Here is a 24,610-nt window from a genome sequence, read left to right as displayed (position 1 = left end):
TGACAGCACTAATATAATACTGTATTAAAATATTGAATTGCGATTAATCGCATTAATGGCAGTTATATATATGAAGAGTTCAGTTGCAAAAGCCTCTAAGTGCCATTTGAAATTTTCTTCTAGAATGATAATTTTTATCAAGCTTGTATATTTAAGTTCAGTGATTTCACTTAAATGGCAATGATAATTACCTATTAATTGTTATTTAAGTGAAATTACTGAACTTAAATGTACAAGTTTGATAAAAATCATCATTAAAGAAGAAAATTTCAAATGCCATTTAGAGGCTTTTGCATATGAACTCTTCATATATATATATATATATATATATATATGGCTTGCATCTAATCTTGCACGCGAATATGAATTGTTCCACACTATAGAGTAAGAATATATATATATATATATATATATATATATATAGGATGCAAGGTTAGTTTTCCACTGAGTTCACTGCAATGCATTCAGATTTGATGTTAGCACGGTGATATTCTACTATGCATTATACGTTGCTCCATAAGTAAATTATACACACAAAAAAACAGTGCATGCCAGTGAATTTGTCCCACTTTAGGTAATATTAGTGAGTAGATTGTGATGTTAGATGGGTGTAATTAACAATTAACCAACAGAACAACCATCTACTCCAATCAACCGGTCCTAAAACATGCAAATGCCTTTCTCTCCTGTCTCTCTCCCTCTCGCTTTCACTGTTTCCCTGCCTCTCTATATAGCATTCAAGAGTACACTGCTGTCCTCTGTGTGACAGCATTTTGGTGAGCACATGCAGCAACGACATCCAGCCCTCCTCTTGCTTGCAGTCTCAAAGATTTCAGCTCATGCCTCTGAGGGCAGGTGTCTCTGACAAACACATGTGTTAACAGTCAATTATCCAGTCAGTAAAGCTCCATAATTACAGCACAAATCAGCTCTGTGCCTGCCAGTGATATTCACGGAGCTCGGTAGGAGGCATTTTGAAACAGATGAACCCAGAGAAAGCTAAGCATCTGATAGCATCGAGATCTGTCCGTCTTATGGAGCTAATAGCAAACTATTCCTGTAATGCAGCTGACTCTGACACAAATAAGGGCTCAGTATGCTGCTGTATTTCCTGGATGCTGCCTCAGTTTGATGGTCTTATTGCATTTGAAGGAGTGAGAGAGGAAACAGGCTGACTGTAAAGTGAGCATAGATTGCATCATACTGTACTGGGAGCGAGTAAAAGGTAAACGCATGGTTCTTTTATGCAGAGTGAAAAACATATGTTCAAACATGGACAATGCATTTTGAAAAAGAAAACTGCACTCTTAAAGGCAAGATGGGACTTTGCATGGTTGATCTTCTCATGATTAGAGAAAAAATGACTGAGCTACTGATGAGAATCTTTAAGTAAACTCACTGACCCGTGAGCATAGGCTGAGAAGAATTTCGGATAGTAAGATTAGTGTGAATTGTGTCATACATAGAGTATTGTGATTTAGCACAGATTTTCTGTTTGAACTATTAACACAATGTGCAAATAGACAATTCTCTCAGATGCTCAACTAATGAACATTTGATCATTAATTTTTAACACACTGACCACATTCATTATAGTTATCCTTCGTTTTATCAACGTAACATTCACAGAACTTTGAGTTTCGTAAAAATAGACAAACTGGGTTCTAAACTCACTTTAATAGCCATTACTAATTAACCACGAGGAAAATATTCATTTTTATTTTCATTTACTTTGAAAATTGAGTTTGATATATATAAGAAATTGAGAAATTGACCAAACAGGCCTCTATATCCCTCTGCAAGCGCATGAAAAATTCATTCTCGTATTGTAAAGCTCAGGATCTCGCACTAAATTGTCCTAGATTGAATTGTTTGCAAGGGCCACTGAACAAATGTTTGGCTCAAGGATAAATAAGGAGGGTAATATTGATTACAGACTCAGAAGTGATATCTTACATAAATATTTGGGGCAGAAAGTGATGCATTACGGGTCAAACAGCTCTTTGCTGAAAGCAGTACACAACCTATACAAATAAAAACTGGCCAAGATCATTCCTCTTCTGAAGCACATACTATGATTAATGCCAATTTACCATTTATACATTCTGTGCAATGCATGTGTTGTATTGAATTAGACAACATGAGTATAATTGTAGAAGCTTTATGATCTCATAAGCCTCTATTCTGTAATGCATGTTTTAGGGTGCACCCTACTTTTTCCCCAGATGAAAAGTGCACTTAGAGTACCAAAGGTATCCAAGCCTCAAACACATTTAGTGTCAACTGGGACAACTTGACAACAAAAATGGCTAAAGCAGAGATGTTTCTGGCAGCCCCTTCACTTCACAATAGATGTTTACAGACATTGCTCTGAGACAAGGACAAAATGACGGTAAAGACCCTCCAAGCCATGCACATCCAAAGAATGTGTGATTGATGCATCCAGTCTAGAGAGAAGACAATGTCAATTTATAAGAAAGTCCAGCAATGGCGAACAAAATAAAGGGAGGCCCAAACACAAAAAGTGAGGACTTTGTCAAAAGGCAAAACTATCACTTTCTTTCCCTTTTATAAATAAAATGTTAACAAGTTTTTGTAATCAACATCTCGGACACAATAATATTCTCTCTGCAAGTGCATTGATGCAGCAGCAGGTGGCGGCAAGTCTTAATGAGGGAGAAACCAACCCTAATTGAACCCTAACCGTTCAACCAATTTATTCAAAAACACTGATCATTCAGGCATGAAACAAGTGTACTTATAAGTGAGTCATTGAATCCTTCAATCAACCGATTCGTTCAAAAACACTGAACACTGAAACATCGCTGCATCCAAAATCACCCCCTATACCCTCATTCACCTCTATTATTATTCACTATGATAGTCCAATTGATGGAGTGAATGAAATTGAGTGAGTGAATTTGGGTATGGGGGTCGATTTCGGACACAGCCCAAGTGTATTTATGAGTCATTAAAGAATTCATTCAACTGATTTGTTAAAAAAAAATGCTGATTCATTCAGGAATGAAACAAGTTTATGTATGAGTGAGTCACTGAATCGTTTATTTTACCAATTAGAATGTGACTCTATTTGTTATTGAACCGCTGAATCACTCACTTAATCGATTTGTTCAAAATACCAGGGATGGACAAAATATAAAGGGATGTACATGGTCAGAATCAATGCTCAGGTTGGCCGTGGCATTTAAACGATGCCCAATTGGCACTATGGGGCCTAAAGTGTGCCAAGAAAACATCCTCCACACCATTACACCACCACCACCAGCCTGCACAGTGGTAACAAGGCATGATGGATCCATGTTCACATTCTGTTTACACCAAATTCTGACTCTACCATCTGAATGTCTCAACAGAAACTGAAACTCATCAGACCAGGCAACATTTTTCCAGTCTTCAACTGTCCAATTTTGGTGAGCTCTTGCCAATTGTAGCCTCCTTTTCCTATTTGTAGTGGAGATGAGTGGTACCCGGTGGGATCTTCTGCTGCTGTAGCCCATTCGCCTCAAGGTTGTGCGTGTTGTGGCTTCACAAATGCTTTTCTGCATACCTCGGTTGTAACGAGTGGCTATTTCAGTCAAAATTGCTCTTCTATCAGCTTGAATCAGTCGGCCCATTCTCCTCTGACCTCTAGCATCAACAAGGCATTTTTGCCCACAGGACTGACGCATACTGAATGTTTTTCCCTTTTCACACCATTCTTTGTAAACCCTAGAAATGGTTGTCCATGAAAATCCCAGTAACTGAGCAGATTGTGAAATACTCAGACTAGCCCGTCTGGCACCAACAACCATGCCATGGTCAAAATTGCTTAAATCACCTTTCTTTCCCATTCTGACATTCAGTTTGGAGTTCAGGAGATTATCTTGACCAGGACCACACCCCTAAATGCATTGAAGCAACAGCCATGTGATAATTGCATAAATGAGAAATTGAACAGGTGTTCCTAATAATCCTTTAGTTGAGTGTATGTTCTTTGTGTAAAGGACCAGGGGATTATATTTGTTATTTCGTTCTAAGTTTAGCCAACAACTTGTCAACAAACATCTGCCAAAAAGATTATGTCCACACTTCGTTGAATCCATAAGTACAGAAAGCTTATTTTGCAGTCGTATATTATGTGAATATTTGTTTCTTTAATGAATCTGTCATGAGGTTCATATTTGTTTGCCTTCAGTAAGTTTGCTGCCCAGATCTTAATTAACTATGCTGGTATACTTTTTATTCTTTGTTAATTGTCTTTGATACGCCTTCATGGAAGTTGAATTTAAAAGTGCAAAATTATTATTAAACCAAAACCAATGTTACTACAGACGTTTCCTTCAGAGGGAGAAGTATGATTTCTTAAAGCCAAAACAATTACCATCAATGCTAGTGCTCTGGGTTTCTACGGTGTTCAGGATGGTGGCTAGGTTGTTCTAAGTGGTTGCTAGGGTGCTATGGTTTTGCTCGGTGGTTGCTAGGGACTTTCTGGATGATTTCTGGATGAGGAGGTTGTTAAGTAGTTTCTTTCTGACACAATTCGCTTTTGCCTCTAGGTATGTTATAGGTTGCACCTTTCACCTTTCTGTTTGCAGTGTGTTTGTTTTATCTGGTCCAGTTGGAAAAGGAAGTCTGAGTCTTAAACATAAGCACAGTCAACATTGTTGTCAGTATATAGTCAAAATGATTTCATTAGGTTGTGACCTGATGATCCCAAGATGCAATTTGCCGGAGTGACCTCTTCATTTTATAACAAGAAATGTGTTGTTCTCAACAGTATGGATTGCATAGCTTAAACGAAGCAATTGAAATAGTTTGACATGAGGGGAATTCATTGGCAGCACAAACAAGCCAATTTGTCCCACAGACTCGTACTGCGAAAGCCAAGGCCATTTTTTTTTCCGTTCTGACCTTCACAGTGTTTTAGATTTGCTTTTCACCATGGAGGCTGAATTGCTTTCAATTAAATGTGCTATTTTATTTATTTATTTATTTATTTTAGGGGGGAAATTGCCACAAGGCTTTTCAGATAAGAGAGTTAAAGGGATACTCAACCGTTTTTTTTATTCACTTATTCGTGTTTGGTCGCTTCCCTGCTTGGATCCTAATAAATGAACTGGGCTAAGCTTAGCGCTAACAAACTTTCGCCGCAAGACGAAGCGACTGAATGCACGCACTGAGACTTATTTCTTATTTAAGGGAATAACATAGTTTAATATGAATACTATCCCTTTAAGGGATCAACTTTTGTCGTCAACAAAAAGTATTGGAAAATAAATGTCTCAAATGTATTTGAGTTTTAATATTATATTTGAACATAAAAAGCAGTTTAATATAATCGTTTGGGCTCTGTTATGTTTACCTGTAATTTACGAAATGAGTGGGATCCCTACAGCATTAGTTGGGACCTGAAATTTTTACAAATAAATCAATATTGATTCAAAGTGGGTAATACCGTATACTGCGATATTTTAGAGACGGTTATCATATCGTTTATAGCGCAAGCATTCAACAGTATAAAACAAAACTAAAGCCGTATACAGCACAAAATCTCCAGATACTAGACTATCGGCATCAGCAGATGTCATTCTTAATAATCGGTATCAGCCCAGAAACTTTGATTCAGTGTATCATCCATATATGACTAATGTCTTAATCATAATCATTATTTACCCTGCCATCATCATAGTCATCATAATGACATCAAAGTAGTTCTTGAGAACAGCAGAAATCTTTGTAAATATCATAAATTATTACCCACTTGTGAGTCACACAGCATTTTACTTGTAACTCTGAACGAATTTCCTCATTCAAATCAGGCCACATGTTCATAAATTGAACTGCTGGAGTTGGGGTTTAGGGCACACGATGTAGGTTGTAATAAAGTTCAACGCATATCTGCAAGTGAATGGTGTTCACCAAAATCTGCAAAAGTGGTAAGTTAGGTTCTCGGCTCTCACTTTGGACTCTTTCATCTCTATAAATATGTACTGTGGATAGCGAAGTGGGTGTCTAATTGGCTCGCATTTGATCCCATCACTCTAAGTAGGACTTGGTGCTATTAATGGTGTTCTAATTCTGTTTTCCTGCTCACATACATTACAGAAGACAACCTTATTTTGATGGAGTGTTGTGAAAGACTTAGTCTAACAGCACTACATAGTGAATAATGGACCCTGCCTTGACCTTGTGCCGAGGTGTCATTTTGAATTGTAATGCCCAATTGTAACAGGGCTTTACAACTGATTACTGAAAGGTATTCGGTCTGTTCAGCTATAATAGACAGCTCCTCCGATGTGACTAGACTACTCCTCAATGCTTTAGTCCGGATAACACTATACAATGCTCTTAGGGAGCAAGTAAAAACATCCGAGATCTTAAGCAATGGTAATTTGGAGTGAGCAGGCTTTTTTTATATTCATTCTATTATTCTGGAAATTTAATTGTAATGCATGCAATCATTCATGCAATGACTTGAAAAATCGTATTAAAAGAGTTGAAATTAGTTTGACAATCTTTTAGTGTTTCTTATAAAACAATAATATAACAAAACTGCTTCAATAGTTTAGTAGGGCTGTACAATTAATTGAAATTAAACTCAAATCAATATATAACTTACTGCGATTATCTAAAAGCTGTGCTGAATTGAAGTTGGACCAAATAGAGCAGCCCTACATTCTAGTCTTTTAAAATACTATATAATTTGACCTTTGTATGTCAAGGCAATGTTAATTATTTGGTTAGGTTGTAAAATGCAATTTGGTGCAACTCCCTAAAAACAAAGTATTTATGAATTATTCATTATATATGTAATAATAATAATAATAATAATTTTTACCTTGAGCAAAATATATGTCACTTAATTATTATACACCCAGATGGTTTCGTGGTGTAAGGAAAATATGCCATTACTTTTATACTAAAACTTGGATTAGGATTAACAAAAAAAATAAATAAATAAATTACAAAAATTGGCACATGTGTTTTAAATTCTATTTGTAAACGAATTGTCCTTTTTATTCTCATTGCGATTGATCCTTGTAAAGCAGTTAGTGGGCTCAGACTCAAACTTTAGCTTGGCAAAACAGTTATTTAAGAGTGATATGCTCTACTGAAACTAGACAGAATGTAAAGTGACTTACATAAGAACCATTTAAGATCGTCTACACTGAGAAAAGCGACAATTCAACAGCTCATAAATGCTCGTAATAAGGGCTTGGTTAAATCCTGCAAACCTATCGACTCACCCAACAGATGTTGTCATTGTGTTCAAATCAACAGATGCCTGTAGGTATTCATGGAAGAATGACGTTATTATTAATGCATATTTCCATTTCTCATGCTCTGATTTGGTGGTGTGAGATGGGGTTGGCATTGGTTTTATGAGTCAGATGGGTTTCAGAATGAATTCAAGAAAGATTAATATGAGAAAGCCAATGACTCATAGCACTGAAAAAAATTAGACAAATACTTTTTCCCTAACAAGTGTGCTCTTATTATGTTCATTCATTTCGTTATATATGAGCTGCTTCTTATGGCTCCCCACCCAGCTGGCATTCAAAACCCATTTTGCTGGAATATATATTCCATGGCGTAAGTTAGTTTCCATAGACTGCCATTGCAGAATTGTAACTTTCTCCCACCAGGTAGGCTTCGCCCACAAACACCAAAATGGTCTATACTGTTTTTTTACTTTCCTATATAGTAGGGAAGAATGCAATTTTGAATTCAGCCCTATAGTGAATTCTTGTGATGAAATTTTGGCAGTTATGTAGATATGGCAAATGTAAAACTTTCTGTGGGTCATGCATGCGCAGATGAATGAGGATGGCAACAGATAGCTTAGATGGTGTGTTCTAGTTTGCCAATATCATGCTGGTGATTTAATTTGATGACACTGCATACACACGCTTATAATATCATGCAAAACATGTTGCTAAGAGAGTCTTGTTTCCTACGGGACCGCATGTGTTTTGTTTCTGTGCAGAATTCAGCTTTGTGCTACTGGGTTTACGACTCAGCGAGACAGCTCGGGGTACAAAGATACATGTTCCCAAGGTTTGCCAGCATGATCTTCAAACAATATCAGCAGTCTTACCTTTTTCAATTCAATCCAGTCATTGTGAAGAACTGGCATGCTGCGGAGGGACTAGTGCTCAAGAGCCTGGGAATCACATTCGACAAGGGATAATGGGCACAGGTGCCACCCGTTAGCTTGCCCCTTTCTGTTGTCGAATCCATTTGCATATTTTCATTTGCCTCTTCAAAGAAGGATTTTGACCCCCTTAGCAGGTTTTGCTGCAATGACTGATTGGTATTCAGGGATTCTGCAAGGTTGGAGAGGAATTAAATGAAGACAGAACCAGTTAGCCTCAGAATAATGTTTGTTGAGTCAACAGATGGAAGACGCGAGCACTCAAGAATTTGGATTGTGCCTAAAATACATTTTAATATGGGCAAACTGCCTCTTATTTTAATATATATTTTTTTTCCAGTCCGGTTTGTCCTGTGATGGCATTCCTGAAGTGTCTAATGTGACAGACACAAACAGACTTTGACAAGGGGACCATCTGGGTTCGTCGCATTTGTTTGTTTGATTATGCATTGTGAACACTTTTAAGTTCACTTTCTGGAATCTGGCCTTTGGTGCTGCTGGCACAACCGGACTCTTGGAAAATGTCCATGTGGGCACAGTATTGTTTACATCAAAGACCAAACGGAATTGTTCTGGCTTGCTTAATTGTATACCGATGGCATGTGGATTTCAACAATAAAATGATAGAAAGGACAACAGGATGTACAGTACATTGAACCCTGTATTTGGTGTATGGGATTTGTGTGAAACATAAGAGAAAAGTACTCAGTAAACCTGAAGCTTGTTGATATTAACAGCTGGGAAGACGAAAAAGTGCAATCATGTTCAAGTCAACCTGAATCAAATGGGCTATAAATCACTCTTTGACATCAGTTATTGTAAGATGAGTGCATGGATGCAGATGATGTCAAGTCACTGCCATGGTGACGGATGGGGAAAATACATTTTTCAGAAGGAGAGGTATGTGTTTGTAGATCAAACTAAACATTTCGACATAAGATGAGAAGTGTTGAGCACTATGAGACTTTTTACAAGCATTAATGACAGTTTTAGAAATCGGGTCAATGACATGATTTTTTTTTTTTTTTGCTTCAAATGCATTAAAAATGCTTAATTATTTTATGATAAACGTGGTTTTTTGGAGGGTACTGATAATGTGAAGAAAAACCCTTAACTGATAAGACTGAATGTAACGTTTGGTTTTGGGTTTTATGTTCTTGTTTTCATGTCTCATATTTTGAATTTTACCATCATGTTCCTGGTTTTGTCATGTGATTCCCTTATCCCGTCATGATGTGTCTTTTTTTTCATTAGTTTATTGTTTGATTGTGTACAGGTGTCCCTTATTTCATTAGTCTTTGTGAATAGCACTCATTGTCTTAAATTTAGCTTTGTTCCCTATACCGCTGTTGGTGAGTTCAAGGTCGAGGTTGAGGTCAAGGTCAAGGCTAGGGCTGCAACTAACGACTATTTTAATAGTCGACTAGTCACCGACTATTGAAACGATTAGTCGACTAATCGGATAATTATTACATTTTTCTCAAATTTAGCATGAATTGCTTTAATTCTGTGGAAAATGATAGTAAACACAAGAAAGAAGGGGGTACTTCAATGAAAAATGCATATTTTATTGAACTTTGCTGCTGATAGGCCGATTCATACTAAAAGTAAATAAAAAATGCCCTGTCTAAAACCAATTAGGCAGAGTGCTTGGTCAGTATAGACATAAATATAAAAAATAGAGAGACTATCATTTTTATAAAGGCCAGGCACATTTGTTTTACAAGAAAAAATAAATTAATATCAAGTAAACATTTACTTCCTGTAGCTAAACCAGGGGCAGGCACATTAGCAGCAATAAAACAGTAAACAAAAATATTAAGTGCATTTTGTGAGATGCATTCAGTGGTCAGTCTGTTGCAAAATAACTTTACTACTCGTGATCCAAAACCAAACGTATTGACTTCCATGTTATTTGCCCTATTTTCCGCACTTTAAGGCGCACCTTCAATAAATGACCTATTTTAGAACATTTTTCATATATAGGGCGCACCGGATTATGAGGCGCATAAGATACTGCAGTCACACGTTTGACTGGGTTTGCGACTTTGCGTTATGCATCAACTAGATGTGCTAAAGGGAATGTAGTGCGCGGCGCCGGAGCTGGTGAGACGTTTATTAGCTAGTGTGAGCGTGCTGGGGCGTGCACGTAACTTTCGCAGCCTGGACTCATATATTGCGGCGGCTCGTCAGCAACAGCTGGCTGTTATGAATGAGAGTGAGACGACCCGGTTACTATGAACGGGGAGCGCTTTATGAACGTTCTGTGACGCGCAAGTAGCGCCGGGGGCAGTGTGTCTGTTAAGAGTGAGCGCTCGTGAGCGGGAGACACACATAACCTGATTTATACGAGGTTGAACTGGCCGTGTGACAAAGCAGGCATAAGATGGACACGAGCGCGAGTTCGCGAGCGAATTTAATAACGCGGGGCGTTGTTAACTAATTGTTCCATATATAAGAAGATCCGGATTATAAGGCACACTGTCGTTTTTTGAGGAGATTGAAGGCTTTTAAATTCGCCTTATATTGCGGAAAATACAGTAAATCTTACCGAGGCGAGTCAAACTCCGTTTTATTCAACTGTCCGACGTGCTTTCTTTTATTCACCGTATCCAGGCTAAAATGCTCTCAAACTTTAGATGTTTTGGTATGTGCAGCTGCTGCGTTGGACACTGCCATTTCTGTATGTTATCGCTCAGCAGAGAAGCGAATGTGCTAGGTCGGAAAAAAAAAACATGTCTGGCGACAATTCGACAATGAAATTCATTGTCGACTATTTCTATTATCGATTTTTGTCGACAACGTCGACGAATCGTTGCAGCCCTAGTCAAGGCAAGTTCATGTTGGGATCTAAATAAACTGCACATGGGTTCTCAAACTCTCCTTCACTCTTAATATTTAAGCCATGGGCTGAAATATTTCATTCATTTAAGCTAAACCTACATTTTGAACCTATCTCCTTTCCCACAGCAGCCTGAAACGATGAGCATTTCTTTCTCATTATACGAGACAACCCTCTCTGGAGTTGCGTTCTTTCAGAATTCTGATAGAGCCTTGTTTAAACAGCATCTTCCATTTCATGTCTTGGGTATTTAACCATGCAAGGCAGACTTGAGATTCAATAGGTACAAGAGAGGTTTTGGGAGTCTTTCAACATGGTACCTTCACCTGAGCTGTTCCGACAGAAACCGAACCCTTAAGTGGATTATCCGGCGCGCACATGAAAGCACGTAAGAATATCTTCATAGTGACGAAACTTCAAATAATAGGAAGAAAACAATCTTTAAATATACCTTAAAAGGACAAAAATTAAATAAATAATGTGGAAGGAGAATCAAACAACATTGGCAACTTTCTGGCAGATTTGAATGTGATTGTTCTGGCAGCGGCTTCTTTCGAGACGAGCTGTCAATTTGCATATGTGGATGAGCGAGGAGGCATTTAGCATTTGAATGACATTTGTGTGCCAGGTGAGAGAGAGATGAGCGGAGACAGAAGAACATCTGAGGGAAGGACGCAAAGAAATCAAAGTCAAACCCAGTTCCCATTAAGACTGACCAGAGGAGACCTCGGTCGAATGGTCGACGGAATTTTTAAATTGCTTTCATGAACGGGACGGACCTCAGAATGACTAAACTATAAGCTTGAAGTGACATCTTTAGAATGGAGGATGACAACACATTTTGTAGTGTTCAGGGATGTTATGAACTTAGCATTCTTTGATTCATGCAAGCTTTGGGAATCAAACAAATATCATCAAACCCTATCTGCAAAAGGGAAACAAGTGTGTGCACTGAATATTAACTGTCATCAGGGAGTCACCAGTGTGTTATGAGCCACAGATCTTCAAATCTCGGTTGGCGCAGTAGAATTAGAATAACATTGTTCTCTGTGCACCTGTGATGCTTTAAAAACCTGAGGAAGACTAACACGTCCAAGGTCATCAGATTGATCACTGCTCATACAAGCCCGTTTTTTTACCAGTGTGGTGACCCAGATTAACATCTGCTGATGCCAGTCAGCTTCCAGACCCTATTCAGTTGCTGAAGGACACAAAATGAGCCTTGGCTCCTTTTCGACAACATCGTATTGCTATAAAATTGCTATTGCTTTCTGGGAACAGGGTCGGTCATTTATTTATATGCACAACTCATGCCTTCTCCTGAATGTAAAAGGACTCAGAATAGTAATGTTGTGTTTTGCATCTCTGCTAACCAGTAGTATTAACTACTTCAGTAATCAGACAGACATAGGTATGCAGGTCCAGATGCAAGACCAGGACTATTAGCACAGCGCTCGTAAAAAATATAAAGGTTCCAAAAGGGGTTTTCTGAAGTGATGCCATAGAAGAACCATCTGTTTCCCCAAAGAACTTTTCAGTAACGAGTTCTTAAATATATTTTTTTTTCTTATGGTGAAGAAAGACCCAATTTCCACTATGAAGCACCTTTTGTGAAATGGAAATGAAGCACATGTTAAAGGTTCTTCATGGATGATCAGTAAATGCCAATGAAGAACCCTTTGTTTTTAAGAGTGTAGCTGTCAGGGTTCTGTCACTTCTGTCTAGTTTATTTCTTGGTTTTCTCAATCTGGCAACCCGCATGAGCTTCGAAAAACCGATCAGTAAACTTTTTATACTTCAACTATAGTTAAAAAAAATGATGCATTTACATTTTTATGGCATCTTTTATGATTAAGGTCAGTTGCTGCCATTGCATATTCCGCAACATCTGTACCAAAGCTTTCAGTTTGGAGAACCAGCTGGCTGCCGCTGATGGGTTTTCACTATGTCATATTTTGTATTCTTGCTCTCCTAGTGGGGCAGCTAAGCAGAAATGATGTTCACTGCACCATCTCGGTTCTTGAATTCTCAATTTAAAGAGGCTAATTACAAACACTATACACACGGTGGGAAACCCTTTGATGTGTTTTCAATATGCATGCTTCACAACCCAATGATTGGAACACACCAGTCCTCAATATTGGGAGAAAATGAATTAATGGATGATTAACCCTGGTGTTGAATTAAGGGGAAAAGTTGTTTGATATGCTTCAGATTAATTTCTGCTTTTAGGAGAAATACAAAGGCTAAAGATGAGTGATAGAGGAAACCAATTTCCTCAGGGGAGAATTTTGCTGCATTTCCACCTGTTCTCTGAGTGAGTACAACATTTCACATTTAATGCTACAAATAAAAGCGAAAGAGGTGTGAGTAGCATATGTCTGATGCCAAAATATAGCAATTAAAGTTGACTTTTTTTCTGAACTTTTTATTCCCATGAGCTATTCCCCAAAAGAACTGTAATAAAATTCTTCTGTAAAAATAACATTAAAAATACAGTATAAACATCAAGATTGACACATAATTTGAGTTGGCTCTGAAATGTAAATAATCTGGCACATATAAGACAACAATCCAGTGTTGACTGACAATCGTATTGGAATATTGATGCATATTCTGTTGACAGGTGGAAATCCATTGCTTGTCCACCTTTCTTTTTCAAGTTGCTTTGAAGAAGGTAAAAAAAATGAAAGAGTGCATTTTCTAAATGCAATTTTGAATCTATTGACTTCTCTAAAAACTTAAAAGCTTTAAGAACAGTGGCTGTGTTTAAGGACTTGGAACTTCATCTGGATTGAAGGTCTCTAGAGTATTGTTGTATATTGTTATGACAATAATTTGTTTTTGTTTTAAACCAAGATAGGGTTTGCTTAGAAGCCTATCATCTTTGAAAGAAATAAATGAGCCAATGGCAAGGAAATGCCATGGGTCTGCAGAATTTGTTACACGTATGTAACAAGTGGGTATAAAAGGAAAGACGCCACAATATTGCAGATATGTTTCTTTGCTGAGGTGCCAAGACTGAACTCATCTGTTCCAGCAATACAGCGGAAGTGGCAGGAAGACTGAACGTCTCCATTCCCTTACTCAGGTCCCCTACCCTCTTGATGGAGGCCAATGCAACCAGGAGCGCTGTCTTCATAGACAGGAAGTTAAGATCCACTGATTGCAAAGGCCCAAAGGGAGCACTCTGCAGGGCAGTTAGAACCACTGAGAGGTGCCAAGAGGGAACAAGAGGAGGCGAGGAGGATCTATTCTCCTCACTCCTCTCAACAACCTAATGATCAGGTCGCGCTTTCCCACATACTTACCATCAACTGCGTCATGATGTGTGGCGATAGCAGCAACATACACTTTCAGTGTGGAGGGAGACAGCCTTCGCTCCAACCCATCTTGCAGGAAGGAAAGCATAACACTGATCGGGCATCTACAGGGGTAGCCACCCCTGCTACTGGTAAGGTACTCAAACCTACCTCGTCCAGGAGCCACAAGTGGAGGTTCCAAAGATCGTGATGAGGGTGCCATAGGGTGCCCCGTCCCTGAGAAAGGGGGTTCTTCCTCAGAAGAATTGGCCAGGGAGGTGCTGTCGCGAAGAGTACAAGATCGGAGACCCAGGTCCAGGTGGGCCAGTGAGGCTTGACCAGAATAACATGCTCCTCATCTTCCCTAATCTTGCACAGGGTCTGCATAAGAAGGCTCACTGGGGGGAAACGGATATTTGCGGAAGCCCCACGGCCAGCTGTGCGCCAGTGCGTCCGTGCCAAGCGTGCCCTCGTTCAGGGAGTAAAACTGGGCGCGATGGGTTGAGTTGTGGAAGGCAAACAGATCTACATGAGCATCCCCGAACTGGCCCCAAATCAGCTGAACCGACTGGGGATGGAGTCGCCATTCTCCAGGAAGGGGCTGAAGCCGCGGGAGCTCGTCGGCTGCACAGTTCAGGGCTCCGGGAATGTAAATGGCTCGAAGCGACCTCAGATGCAAGGAGATGGCGAGTTGCGACAAACGGCTGGAGTATAGACCACCTTGATGGTTGATGTACGCTACTGTGAAAATTCGGGGAATACTAACCCCGTGTTCGCGTAAGGGAACAAGGGCAGCCTCAACGACCTTCGTAAAGATGCGAGGAGACAGGGCTAGCCCAAAAAGGAGAACCGTATACTGGTATACCTGCCCCTCGAAAGCAAACCACAGGAACGGTCTGTGTATGGGAGAATGGAGAATGTCGCCTTTCTGTGACCACCTCCACGGCGCAGCCCAGTGCTGCTGGGGCCAGTTAAGAGGGGGTGGTAATCGCAGGGGGGCGCATTCAGCGGCAAGCGGACTGAGGCGTCTGAGCTGGCGGCTGGTTGGCAGCACCTGGCTGCGGGGTCAGAACATGTTTGGTAACCTCAGTCTGTTTCTGGACGGCCGAGAACTGTTGGGCAGAGTTCTCGACCGTGCCGCCGAAGAGGCAGGCCTGGGATATGTGGGAGTTGAGGAAGCGGGTTCGCTCAGCCTCAGAGTCTATCCCAGTATACATCCTTCCTTTTATATCCACATGGTGAGGCGGAGTTACGCCATGCAAATTCCCCAGACCCATGGCATTTCCATGCCATTGGCTCGTTTTATTTCTTTCGAAGATGAGAGGCTTCTAAGAGAACCCCATTCGTCGTCACGACAGAACTCGTAGTGACAACAAAAGGGAAGATTGTTTCACGTACCTCTGCCTCTTTTCTGTTTCATTCAGGAAATGCATATTCCAGATGTATAATGGGATAATTAGGATGCATTCAGGGACCTAATTCTCTGCATGATTTCCTCTATATTATCTCAAACAAGCACTGATTAAGAAGAAACACTTTAGTGATTAAACCGAAAGTCTAATTGAAAAGTGCAATACACAATGAGTAAATGAAGAATTAGAGAAAGAGAAGGGGGAAAACCCGACAACATGAATGCTAATGCAGCGATAGCATTCCTGCTGTTTTCTTGGACAACTTCCCATAGTTTTTCAGATATTTAAATAATTAAAGAAAAAAAGAGAGAGAGAGAGAGAGATAGAGAGAATGATTTATTCACCAGGGTGGATGTGGAAGACCCACCCATAATCATTTTATAAAACAATTTGTTGTTTAAAAAATCCAGCTTTTAAATATTTTGAAATAGTAGACCTCATTTTTAATTTATTCCTTTGTGAATATTTTTTTAAAATATATATAATTATATTATATTATATTATATTATATAAATATTATATTAAATCTATTTTTTTTTCCACCAGCTTCTTTGTCGAGACACTCAAATAAAGAATCTGGACATTAAAGGTTACAAAGGTTGTGTGAATGGTAATCAGAAGTGTCCCATTTTAACCCCAGCTCTGTAAGTATTGCTTATATATATACAGGAAAAAAGGCTTACGTAGCCCAAACATTTTAGTCTAATTCATTATGACGGTCCCATTTAAATATCTCAAGTGCTTTCTGCTTTTACAAAGACCACAAACTAGTCTCTACAAAGATTAGAGAGTACATCCATCACATTCTCCTACCCACTCATTGACTTCTGAAAACAATTAGCATCTTAGCATTATTTATTGAGGTGATAGTGGAGTATGGCAGCGCTGTGGTGCACTCTGACCCCACTGATGGCATGATAAGTCTTTAAATGAAGGTGTCCTTGACTGGATTCACACAATCCTAATGGGAATAATTAGCCCTGCTTGCTATAATTGACACTTTATGTGAGCAGCATGGCAACAAGACAAAAAAAACAAGGAGCTGCTAAAACTGTCAAAACAAAAGTCTCCCTCTCCCATTCCATCATGCATACTAATTGTGCAAGGTGCAAACGAACAACAACAAACGATTTCTTCATTTTAAAGCACAGAGATGGACGGACAGATGGACGGATGGATGATACTGAAAAAACAGATTGATAAAAAAACGATAGAGATGGATTCATGGATGGATGGAGGGACAGACACGGATAAAAACAGATCGATTAAATACGATAGAGACACACGAGCAAATGGGTAGATTGAACGAACGCTTTGTTTCCTGAAAATTTTGATATGCCTGCTATTGCCTGTTATTAAAGGGGTCATATGATGCAATTTCCCGTTTTCATTTTTCTTTGTCGTGTTATGTAGCTGTTTGTGCATTTTGTATATTAAAAAAAGTTAAAGGTACGATATGCAGGACTCACCAGGGGTCTCTAACCTCTTACAATAACAAAAGCGTACATTGATGACTTACATTCCACATTAAGCTGAATTATGGAATTACAGCTTGTTGTCAAGCTGATAGATCTTTTATGGATGAGTGAATACATTGATGTTTTCAAAGGGGTGGTTTACTGCTTTTTTCGTGTTTATGGGGTGCAATGTAACATGTATTCGTGGTTTTTCTTTTTTTAAGTCTTATTTTTCATAAATTTCACCTATATTGTTCACCTATATTGTGCCACGTTCTCTGCATTAAAGCAAATACAAAAAAAAATGCTCATCATGACCCTTTAATATTCAAAGGGTTGCACTTCTCATAAAGAATTTTGCCCTGCTAAAAAGTTCTGACCTTTATGTTGTTGTTCAATTGAGAAGGACGACACACATAAGAAATAAGGCCATCCTTAAAAATATTTTGGTTTGCAGTAACAGCAATTTTTTTTTTTTAAAGGGTCGGTAGGTAGGTCTACATTTTTTTTTTCCAAGATTCAGTATAAAAAAAAAAGGTACAATTTTGGAGATGGTGATCGTGAATTTAAAAAAAAAAAAAAGCATATTGTGACGTCACTGACTGGGTCTTCAAACTGTGCATCCACCGCTAGGTGTTAATCCAAAATACGACCAGTTACATTTAAGGCTAGTCACAAAATGTATAAAATATCTAGCATATATACATGAGATAAGCAAAAACAAGTACAAACACATGGTCAAACAAAGAATACAATTAAACAAAGATACAAATTAGCCTATATACACAGTGCTTTAATTTCAGGAAGGTCTAAAATTAGCTACTTTTCAGTTAAGTCTGTCGCTCTCTCTGAAAAGAAATTTAATTTAGCTAGTAATCAAATGTAAAATGACACTGCATAGTTTATCATAGTTAGATTAATGCTTATTAAAGTTTAAGTTATTCATTCAAGATCTGTGATTGATTTTTATCTGCCTTTTGTTGTTTGATTCGCATTGGCTCAATCGTTACGTTTATTAGACTACTGCCCCTTTAAGACCGAATGCAGAACTCTGTAATAGATGACTGATGCACCATCATTTTCTCCCAACTATTTACGTCCAATTAAGACATAAACTGTGTTTAAATGAATCTCAGAGCAGGTCATTCTATATTTTATGTATATTTGATGGTTTAGATGCGCACATGAAGCCCAAAATGAGGCGATAGCCTACTTTTCTTGTCTCGTTTTAGTGCATTTCGGAGCGCGAGTCGCGCGTCGTGAACAAAGTCTCTTGGGCAGACTTTTGTGCTTTTAATAGCTCTTTTAATAATTCAACGCGTCCGCAGTTTAGCAACAGTACAGACTGCATTTTACAACAATCACCGATCGTGCTGATTCTGACGGTACGTTTGGGTTTTAGGAAGAAATGACAGCGCAACGCTGTGAAGGGAAGGAAGTTGCGCTAGACAGAATGCGTCTGTAATGGTTTCATCTCAAATATCTTCTTTTTATAATCTTTGAAAGCGGAAATCTAAAATACAATTAGAATAATATCCCAGATCTAAAGTGTAACCACGTTTTGTCCTCATTGTCACTCATTAAGCAGGGCTGTCGTGCTGTGCGCGCTGTGGCTCCGGGTGAGAGATCTTCTGGACTGCGAATAGCAAAATTGCATCACAGACAAATTGTTTAATATTTTTATTATATATAGAAATGGTTGATATTCAGCCCCGTTGCCCTTTTAATACCGGGTACCAAGCGGGAACACTGAAACGAGTGAACGTACAAGCCATATAGTGACACGCGTAACGTTACACCAATGGTGTAAACATAATCTGATGACTATGACGCCACGGTTTTTATTTAAGAAAGAACGTAGCCTATGTTTGTAGGCTATGTAGACACAAGCAACTTTCACAATACTAACTAAAATATAATTAATATTATTTTATTGAATTTGAATTAGTCGTTTGTAGAGTAAAAAAAAAATTCGGTCGGTCTGAACGCAGGTTACAACCGGCAAGTCGGTCGGACTAAAAGGAAAAAAAAAAAAATTGGGTCGGCCCTAAATTGACAGGGTCGGTCGGGTTACGGCAAACAAGAATATTTTTAAGGGTGGCCTAAGCTAATATCCATAAAATTAAAACATTAAGCAAGCACATTCCCCAACCCAAGCAAGGTATAAAAGAGGAATTTTAGCATGCTACATGAATCATAGGTAAATAGCACAGACCTTTTCTTTACGCAGTTTTAATCCTTAACCATATTAAAACTGAGAGGCAGTAACTGTGGAGAACAGCCAGAAAAGAAAAATGATTCAGATCAAAAGGATTAAGTAGAGAATCAGAAGTCACACCCTGTCTCCTTCCGTAGATGCCAGACACTGAAATCTTAAGTGTTATTCACGCTCAAGCTTGTCACTGGTGATTTAATAATGCTGGAGGAGAATAAAAGAGTTTAAATTCCGGTGGCAGTCATGCAGTAAAAGGAAGGAAAAGAAACAAAATATCTTTATCTCACTCTTAGTGTCTGATTACAAGCAACATTTTGCACGAAGTAGTACAATATATTGCTCCTGATATGGGTTTTCAAAAGGAAATTGGGATCAATGGTAGTTAACTTCAGATAAATGGAAATTGCGAGCATGAACCAACAATATTGATTTTCTGTTATGTACACGCCTACAGTAGATGCATGTTTTGTAATTATACAGCTACCAAGGGCATTTTCAGATGAGAAAATGACCGACCGTTCAAAAATAAAACAAACATACATGAAATTGGATTATGTTACTTCAACTATATAGGCACATTATATGGACTTGTCCAACAGTGTTACATACATTGAAGGACAAACTAAAGTACACATTAAAATAATCAAAGTTAAAGTAAAGACATTTATGTTGGAAAAGTTGTATATTTTAAATACAATCTGTTCTTTTGAACTTGACATGGTCCATGACAAAAAAAGCATTACGTTTTTTGTTTGTTTGTTTGTTTGTTTTTTACTTGAGCATCAAATCAGCATATTATAATGATTTCAGCTGAACCTTCAGATTATGGCATAGCGAAATATTTCAATAAATTTTAAAAATATAAGTATTTTAATAAACATATACAGTACAAATATTACAGTACTAGTATGTGTAAGGGTTATGTTTGGTTTCGTTGTGTTTGCCTGAGTTCTTATTCATTATTTGTTGTCATGGTTACTAATTGCTTTGCGCACCCGTTTCTTGTTCTGTTCGTTTTCTACTGTGTATTTAAGCCCTCAGTTTAGTTTTATCCTGTATTGTATTTGCGTTTGTAACGATGTTGCGTTCTGTCTTTGGTTTATTGTTAACAAAAACATGTTTTGCTGCATTTGGATCTATCTTTTTGCATGCTCACAATATAACTGTGATCATATTAAACTATTACTAGTTGTTTGTTAATATTGTAATGTACAGTTTGTTGAAGCCTTAACCTGGAAATAGAGTATACATCCAATCAAAAGAATTGCTGAATTTGGATTCGCATACAGTACTACTCACTACTTTTACTATATATTTCTATGGCTGAAATAGTAAGGGTATGCGGTTCCAAATTCAGACTGAACTTGACTGAGAGGGGACTTTCTCATTTCAGATGTTCACCTCATGGCACAGGCAGATACACAGATGCACATTTTCTAGTGAAGGTATACCTCTCTGGTAATGTATGCAACATCACATGCATGCCATTCACAATTCCACATCAAACAGCACATGGGAATATGAATATGGCCGGAGGGTATGCTCATTCTGAATACTAATATTTCTACTTTTCTTGTGTCACTTTTCATGTCGTCAATCAGAGAGGTCACTATTTAATCCTCAGTTGTCTTATCAGGTTCAGTGAGCGTGCTCTAAGATACATCACCTCACCGGCTATTTGTGTCTGATCGCCGGCGAGTGGAATTGGAAGCCGTGGCATATTGTGCATCCTTTATCGCTTCACACATGAATTATGGATGCTACTTTAGCTACTTGGTTTCCAAGAGCCAGTGTCCTTCATATGGACACATCTATTTGGAAGGTATAATATATGTTTCATGACTCTGTCTAATGTTCCTGTGAGTCTTCTAGTCTAGGAGGATAGAGAAATGATCTGGTGAGAAAATAGTGGCTATATTTGGGCCCAAATGCTGATTGATATGGAAATAAAGTTATCTTTACTACTGAAAACAGATTGAGTATCAGTCATGTTCCTCCCAAGAGCTCCAGCCTTTTATTACGCCTGTAGGGTGATTGTAACATTTATTTGAATGTTCCTTCCCAATTCAATTATGACCATAGTTTCGTAGGTACCTAAACACACATACATTTAATTTCGACTTCCAAGAACAATAGTAACAGTTAAACCAATAAGAGCAACAATATGTTTATAATATAAATATAATATAAATTGTATATATATATATATATATATATACACACTGTATATATACACACACTGTAAAAAATATTGTTGGTTTAACTTAAAAAAAAATAAGTAACCTGCTGCCTTAAAATTTTAAGTTGATTGAAATGGAAAAATTTAGTTAATTCAATGGAGATTGATTTAATCATCAGAAACTCAAAATAATAAGTTATCTGAACTAAATAAATTATTTAAGTTGATTTGACAAAAGAAAAAATGTTGTGATAACAAATCTTGAAATTATTTATTTTTTAAATGGGCTTATATATTGTTTTCTATATAAAATTTTAGATATTGTATCACATAGACAACTCTATCAGTTTCAGATTTCAGCGAGGGAGGCCGCAAATTAATATTCAGCGGTGTGCTAACCTCCATGTCATAATGATCAATGAGCTTTGTTACTGGAACATGATCTTTCACACCTACAAGCTGTCCATCAACACTTTCATTGCAGCATAATAATTAGGAGCAAGGAGCCCGTAGATGGATTATGTCTTGACGTTTAGACCTGGCCAAAATAGTACTACTTACAACAGCATTTGTAAGTAGTACATTTTAAAGTAGGCATTTAAAAAAAGCGATTTTAATATTTATACTTTCAGGAGCGGAGTAAACGGAGTTAGATGCTGCATTCTTTTTATACATTATTAGGACATGAGTTGAGATTTTTTATTTGACGTATACTAATCATCTACTGATGGATCACACTACTTGAATTTAATTGGCTTAACGTAACCTGAGAAATGATGGAATTTAATAAATTAATTAATAATATGGGCATCATTCAATGCGTTTTTCAATTAAAATGATACATGTTGGATGGAACTGACTTGCTTTTATTCATAACCCCAACAATAGATCAATTTTTCTCCTTTTGTTTTGCTTTCTGTGCTACATTTAAAGCTTTATTTAGTTAGACATGGTATTTAAACACTGTCGGTGTTAAAAGAGTGCTTTTTATCTGCAGAGGTATGCAGGGAATAGAAAGGGTGGAGATGAGTTAGTGCTTTCTGGACCACAGGGTATTTCTATTGATGCCATCTATTATTGATGTGATTTCTCCTTTTTTGGGAGCCGACAAGCTGAATGAAATGAGAGTAGATGGTGTGCTCTGTCGAGTCAAAGCTCGTTTTTGGAATGAATCAGTATGGACCATCATGTTTTTCTTTGTGTATTTACTATTTAAATATTTAAATTAAAATGCCCTTTTAAACATGGGATAAAATGCCTCCGCTATTTGGAGCACATACTGTTTCGCTCTGTTTGCTGCCTTGGTTCACAGACGTGGCACAGCCTGGTCTGGTTTCAGCTGTTCAGTCTCTGAACCGTGGAGGACATTAAAACACATCAGATGGGGAACGAGCACAGGACAGCAACCCGACTTCAGAGCCTGAGCATTAGGGCACATACAGATGATGCACATCTTTTGCATTTAAAATGAAAAGTAAAGCTCTACCTTGTACGCACTTTTGCTAAAGGTTTGGTTGAATGTCTTGTTTATTTGCACACGCTGACTGCTTTTTAGCGTAGATCCACCACTGCAATCTATGCTCTTCTTTAAAAATGTACTTGAAGACACTGGGTATGTGGTTGTAAGGCTCTTCTCTGAATTGTAAAAAATAATTTGATGAATAACTGCTGGAGAAAATGTACATAAATATATAACTTTTTTTTTTTTTCAAACTATGCCAGACAAAACACTTGCAACTTGGACTTGGCAACTTTATCATTACAAATGTGTAGACTAATAATAAAAAAAAAAATACAAATATATAAATTAGGGTAAGTTTACATGACTAAAAAGTTTTTCATGGAGCCCCGAAAGGGACCAGGTATAATATACAGACTTTCACATGCTTACAAGAAACTTATCTCGTGCTATAGAGAGCTTCTCGTGTGCGCACGTGTAACAGTGTAACCACTCGTAAGCACACAATAGTTTCTCATAAGCACGAGACACGTTTCTCGTGAGCATGAAGTCTATAAATTAGGGAAAAAAATGAAAAAGAATATTATATTATTATAAGGCAAGATCAGGATTAAAATTGGAAAAGCTTTCCAGCACTGAGACATTAGGGAGCAAGACAATTGGGCTGCTTTATTTCTGCTCGATACGTGAGTAACATTGGTTTTGCTATGTTTCACAGAAGCAAGAGATGCATTTGTTGTAATTTTAGCTGTGGAAACTGGACAGTCTGATACAGCAGCTATTAGTCATTGCTTGTATTTTTGGGGAGCGGAGCATTGACGAGAGATTTTGATTTCAAATATAAACAGTTTCTCTCAGATATTGCTTACTGCACCTTTAAATAAATCATATACTGAAACTAAAGTAGTAATCTCATCATGCACTAATCTCAAACTTGGCAGACTATGAACAATATATGGAAACATGCATAATATGAAAAGTCAAATTTACAGAGAAAGGAGGCATGTTTGTGTACCAGACGTAGGCAAGTAAACCTCACTCCCCTGATCTCAAGAGGCTCTATAGCGACTGAGGGCTGGGGTCTTAAGCATCCTTGTTAGTGCGCCCAATGCCCATGCCTGTAACCCAAGTTCGAATCCTGGTCGGAGCGGGTTGAGTAGGACCAGTTGCAATTATTAATTGTAATATGTATGTCACAGCATTATGCTATGGGAAGTGTATGTTCACAAGTGGTGCAACTGTTTAACTTAATTAAGCATACTGTACAATCAACATTTAACTAATATGATTAAATTGTTTTTATGTGTCCCTTACCAATTCCATTTAATTTAATTTGTTGCTACATCAGAAAGTCTTTTTAGAATGTTTATCGTATTGAAGTGTAAGAGTGGCTTGTTTAGAAGGAAGTGCTGTGAGACATACGGATGCTGTCTTTTACAGTAGCGTCAAACTGACTAGCTCCTCTCATCACAGCAGGAGGCCATTAGGGCCTACATAGACAAAAATCTACTCTATGCACATTAGAATTTCCACTGTCAGCAGTCGACACTCTGACACTCTGGGGTAAAAAGCTGCCATCTTAACATCAC

Source organism: Pimephales promelas, chromosome 16 (genome assembly GCF_988280905.1).
Source record: "Pimephales promelas chromosome 16, fPimPro1.hap1.1, whole genome shotgun sequence".
NCBI lineage: Eukaryota > Metazoa > Chordata > Actinopteri > Cypriniformes > Leuciscidae > Pimephales > Pimephales promelas.
Note: the sequence above shows the minus strand (reverse complement) of the source record.